A 5,892-nucleotide genomic window follows, 5' to 3' on the forward strand; every position below is an offset into this window, starting at 1 on the left:
GTTGAGGTCTCTCTTGATTCTTCCATGAGAGATTTGGGTGATTTCTCCATGAAGAATTATAGGTGTTTCCATAGGGTTCTCCTAGGTAATTCACCTCTTCCATGGAAGGGTTCTCAGGATCATAAGCTTCTTCCTCAGATGAAGCATCCTTAGTACTGTTTGGTGCATTTTGCATTCCAGACAGACTTTGAGAAATCAAATTGACTTGTTGAGTCAATATCTTGTTCTGAGCCAATATGGCATTCAGAGTGTCAATCTCAAGAACTCCTTTCTTCTGACTAGTCCCATTGTTCACAGGATTCCTTTCAGAAGTGTACATGAATTGGTTATTTGCAACCATTTCAATCAATTCTTGAGCTTCTGCAGGCGTCTTCTTCAGATGAAGAGATCCTCCAGCAGAGCTATCCAAGGACATCTTAGATAGTTCAGAGAGACCATCATAGAAAATACCTATGATGCTCCATTCAGAAAGCATGTCTGAGGGACATCTTCTGATTAATTGTTTGTATCTTTCCCAAGCTTCATAGAGGGATTCTCCATCCTTCTGTCTGAAGGTTTGGACTTCCACTCTAAGCTTACTCCATCTTTGTGGTGGAAAGAACTTTGCCAAGAAGGCATTGACTAGCTTTTCCCAAGAGTCCAGGCTTTCTTTAGGTTGAGAATCCAACCATATTCTAGCTCTGTCTCTTACAGCAAAAGGGAATAGCATCAGTCTGTAGACCTCAGGGTTAACCCCATTAGTCTTGACTGTATCACAGATTTGCAAGAATTCAGCTAAGAACTGATGAGGATCTTCCATTGGAAGTCCATGGAACTTGCAATTCTGTTGCATTAGAGAAACTAATTGAGGCTTAAGCTCAAAGTTGTTTGCTCCAATGGCAGGGATAGAGATGCTTCTCCCATAAAAATCAGGAGTAGGTGCAGTGAAGTCACCCAGCACCTTCCTTGCATTGTTGGCATTGTTATTGTTTTTCGGCTGCCATGTGTTCTTCTTCCTTGAAGAATTCGGTCAGGTCCTCTAAAGAGAGTTGTGCCTTGGCTTCTCTTAGCTTTCTCTTCAAGGTTCTCTCAGGTTCAGGGTCAGCTTCAACAAGAATGCCTTTGTCTCTGCTCCTGCTCATATGAAAGAGAAGAGAAAAAGAAAATGTGGAATCCTCTATGTCACAGTATAGAGATTCCTTGAAGTGTCAGAGGAAAAGAGAAATAGAAAGAAGAAGGAGAAGAAGAATTCGAACTTTAATTAGATAAGGTTCGAATTGTGCATTTAGAAGGAGTGGTACTCCATAAATAGAAGGATGTGGGAAGGAGGGAAGGAAATTTTCGAAAATTCAATTAAAAGATTTTGAAAACATTTTGAAAATTTGATTGATAATTTTCGAAAATTGAGAGTGGAAGAGAAATCAAGTGATTTTTGAAAAAGATTTTGAGATTAGAAGTCAAAAAGATTTGATTGAAAACTATTTTGAAAAAGATGTGATTGAGAAGATATGATTTGAAAACAATTTTAAAAGATATGATTTGAAAACAATTTGAAAAGATATGATTAAAAAAAATTGATGACTTGCCTAACAAGAAAAGATATGATTCAATCATAAAACCTTTCTTAATAGAAGAGGCAAAAAATGTTCAATCAAATCATTAATTGTTAGTAAGTATCTTTGAAAAAGGAAAGAAATTGATTTTGAAAACATTTGATTGAAAAGATATGATTTGAAAAAGATTTGGTTTTGAAAAACTTTGAAAACTTGAAAAAAAATTGATTTTGAAAACAAAATCTTCCCCCTAGCACCATCCTGGCGTTAAACGCCCAGAATGGTATACATTCTGGCGTTTAACACCCAAAATGCTACCTTCTTGGGCGTTAAACGCCCAACCAGGTACCCTGGCTGGCGTTTAAACGCCAGTCTGCCTTCTTCACTGGGCATTTTTGAATGCTCAGCTTTTTCTGTATAATTCCTCTGCAGTATGTTCTGAATCTTCAATTCTTTGTATCATTGACTTGAAAAGACACAAATTAAAAATATTTTTGGATTTTTTTTTTAATCAAAATGCAACAAGAATCAAATAACAATGCATGCAAGACACCAAACTTAGCAGTTTGTGTGCTACTGACACTATATGAGACACATGAACACTCAAGCCAATAGAACTCAAAGATCAAAACAAAGAAATATATGCATGGATTCGAAAAAATGTAACAAAAACATGCATTTGACACCAAACTTAAGATGAGACACCAGACTCAAGCAAGAAACATAAAAATCTTTTTGGTTTTTATGATTTTGTAAATTTTTTTTTTTCGAAAATTAAGTGAAAAGGAAAATAAAGGCATCAAAATTCTTAATGAGAATTCCAGGAATCAGTGTAATGCTAGTCTAAGACTCCGGTCCAGGAATTAGACATGGCTTCACAGCCAGCCAAGCTTTCAAGGAAAGCTTCGGTCCAAAACACTAGACATGACCAAAGGTCAGCCAAGCCTTAGCAGATCACTGCTCCAAAAGTAAAATTGATGAAAATCAACAAGCTCTTGTGGTGATAAGTTGAAACCTCGGTCCAATCAGATTAGACATGGCTTCTCAGCCAGCCAGATTTCAACAAATCATCATGAAACTCTAGAATTCATCTTTAAGAATTTCGAAAAAAATAAATACCTAATCTAAGCAACAAGATGAACCGTCAGTTGTCCAAACTAGAACAATCCCAGGCATTGTTACCAAAAGCTTGCTCAAAACTTGAACAATCCCCGGCAACGGCGCCAAAAACTTGGTAGCGCGAAATTGTGAACAATACTTTTCACAACTCTCATAATCCCTGGTCATGAACTCCAAAAACTTGGTGGTTCAATTCCATGGCATTACACAACTTCGCACAACTAACCAGCAAGTGCACTGGGTCGTCCAAGTAATACCTTACGTGAGTAAGGGTCGATCCCACGGAGATTGTTAGCATTGAAGCAAGCTATGGTCATCTTGTAAATCTTAGTCAGGCAAACTCAAATGTATATGATGATGAATGAAAATAATATAGAACATAAAGATAGTGATACTTATGTATATCATTGGTGTAAGAGCTTCAGACAAGCGTATGAAGATGCCTTCCCTTCCGTCTCTCTGCTTTCCTACTGTCTTCATCCAATCCTTTCTTACTCCTTTCCATGGCAAGCTCGTGTAGGGTTTCACTGTTGTCAGCAGCTACCTCCCATCCGCGCAGTGAAAGCTAATGCATGCACTCTGTCACAGTACTGCCAATCACCGGTTTGGTTCCCTCCCCAACCGGAATAGAATCCCTCTTTTGCGTCTGTCACTAACGCCCAGTAGGTTACAGGTTTGAAGCACGTCACAGTCATTCAATCATTGAATCCTACTCAGAATACCACAGACAAGGTTAGACCTTCCGGATTCTCTTGAATGCTGCCATCAGGTCCTGCCTATACCACGAAGACTCTGATCTCACGGAATGGTTGGCTCGTTTGTCAGGCGAGCACTCGGTTGTCAGGCGATCAACCATGCATCGTGCAATCGGGAATCCAAGAGATATTCACTAAGCCTCAGATGCTTGTAGAACAAGAATGGTTGTCAGTCACCTTGTTCATGGGTGAGAATGGTGATGGGCGTCAATCATCACCTTCATCATGTTGAAGAACAAGTGATATCTTGGACAAAGAACAAGCGGAATTGAATGGAAGAACAATAGTAATTGCATTAATACTCGAGGTACAGCAGAACTCCACACCTTAATCTATGGTGTGTAGAAACTCCACCGTTGAAAATACATAAGAACAAGGTCTAGGCATGGCCGAATGGCCAGCCTCCCAAAGAGGGTTCAATCATCAAAACATGATCGAAAGATCTCCCTAATACAATAGTAAAAGGTCCTACTTATAGAAAACTAGTACATAGATGAGTAAATTACAGAAAAATCCACTTCCGGGCCCACTTGGTGTGTGCTTGGGCTGAGCAATGAAGCAATTTCGTGTAGAGACTCTCCTTGGAGTTAAACGCCAGCTTTAGTGCCAGTTTGGGCGTTTAACTCCCAATTAGGTGCCAGTTCCGGCGTTTAACGCTGGAATTTCTTGAGGTGACTTTGAACGCCGGTTTGGGCCATCAAATCTTGGGCAAAGTATGGACTATTATATATTGCTGGAAAGCCCAGGATGTCTACTTTCCATCGCCGTTGAGAGCGCGCCAATTGGGCTTCTGTAGCTCCAGAAAATCCACTTCGAGTGCAGGGAGGTCAGAATCCAACAGCATCTGCAGTCCTTTTGAGTCTCTGGATCAGATTTTTGCTCAGATCCCTCAATTTCAGCCAGAAAATACCTGAAATCACAGAAAAACACACAAACTCATAGTAAAGTCCAGAAAAGTGAATTTTAACTAAAAACTAATAAAAATATACTAAAAACTAACTAGATCATACTAAAAACATACTAAAAACAATGCCAAAAAGCATACAAATTATCCGCTCATCACTCACCAAAGAACTGGATGACTTGTCTAGGCAGAGATTACCTCAAAAGAGACAGGATCCTGGGAAGTTTTCAATACCTTGTACCATAGGCACCATGACCTTTAAGAAGGCTCTATGTGACTTAGGGTCAAGTATAAACCTCATGCCTCTCTCTGTAATGGAGAAGCTAGGGATCTTTGAGGTACAAGCTGCAAGAATCTCACTAGAGATGGCAGACAATTCAAGAAAACAAGCTTATGGACTGGTAGAGGATGTTCTGGTAAAGGTTGAAAACCATTACATCCCTGCTGATTTCATAGTCCTAGATACTGGGAAGGGCATGGATGAATCTATCATCCTTGGCAGACCCTTCCTAGCCACAGCAAAGGCTGTGATTGATGTTGACAGAGGAGAATTGATCATTCAAATGAATGAAGAATCCTTTGTGTTTAAGGCTCAAGGATATCCCTCTGTTACCATGGAGAGGAAGCATGAAAAGCTTCTCTCAAAACAGAGCCAAACAGAGCCCCCACAGTCAAACTCTAAGTTTGGTGTTGGGAGGCCACAACCAACTTCTAAGTTTGGTGTTGAACCCCCACATTCAAACTCTAAGTTTGGTGTTGGGAGGTTCCAACATTGCTCTGAGCATCTGTGAGGCTCCATGAGAGCCCACTGTCAAGCTACTAACATTAAAGAAGCGCTTGTTGGGAGACAACCCAATGTTATATTTATCTATTTTCCTTTGTTATTTTATGTTTTCTGTAGGTTGATGATCATGGAAAGTCACAAAATCAATTGAAAAAGCAAAAACAGAATGAAAAACAGAAAGAAAAATAGCACACTCTGGAGGAAAACCTTGCTGGCGTTTAAACGCCAGTAAGGACAGCATATGGGCGTTTAACGCCCAATCTGGCACCATTATGGGCGTTTTACGCCAGAAAGGGGCACCAGACTGGCGTTAAACGCCAGGAAAGGGCAAGAAGCTGGCGTTAAACGCCAGAAATGGGCACCAGCCCGGCGTTTAACGCCAGAATTGGCATAAAGAGCATTTTTGCTCGCCACTTGGTGCAGGGATGAATTTTCCTTGACACCTCAGGATCTGTGGATCCCACAGGATCCCCACCTACCCCACCACTCTCTCTCTTTTTCACCCATTCACCAATCACCTCAACACGTCTTCCCCAAAAACCCCTCACCTATCAAATCCCACTATTCTCTTCACTACTCACATCCACCCTCCATAAAACCCCACCTACCTCACCATTCAAATTCAAACCACTTTCCCTCCCAAACCCACCCATACATGACCGAACCCTACCCCTCTCTCCACCCCTATATAAACCCATCTTCACTCCTTCATTTTCACACAACCTAAACACTACTTTTCCCCCTTGGCCGAACCACAAAGCCTTCTTCAATCTCCTCCATTTCTTCTTCTTCTACTCT

General features: G+C 40.6%; 1 non-coding gene across 1 annotated transcript; it reads left to right on the forward strand.

Annotated features, from left to right (window-relative positions):
• Nucleotides 1-469: 469 nt before the first annotated feature.
• Nucleotides 470-577, forward strand: LOC130971977 (small nucleolar RNA R71). The gene has a single exon (XR_009083184.1). It is a non-coding gene; the product is annotated as a small nucleolar RNA R71 (small nucleolar RNA).
• Nucleotides 578-5,892: the final 5,315 nt, after the last annotated feature.

This window comes from Arachis stenosperma, chromosome 3, assembly GCF_014773155.1.
Source record: "Arachis stenosperma cultivar V10309 chromosome 3, arast.V10309.gnm1.PFL2, whole genome shotgun sequence".
Classification (NCBI taxonomy): domain Eukaryota; kingdom Viridiplantae; phylum Streptophyta; class Magnoliopsida; order Fabales; family Fabaceae; genus Arachis; species Arachis stenosperma.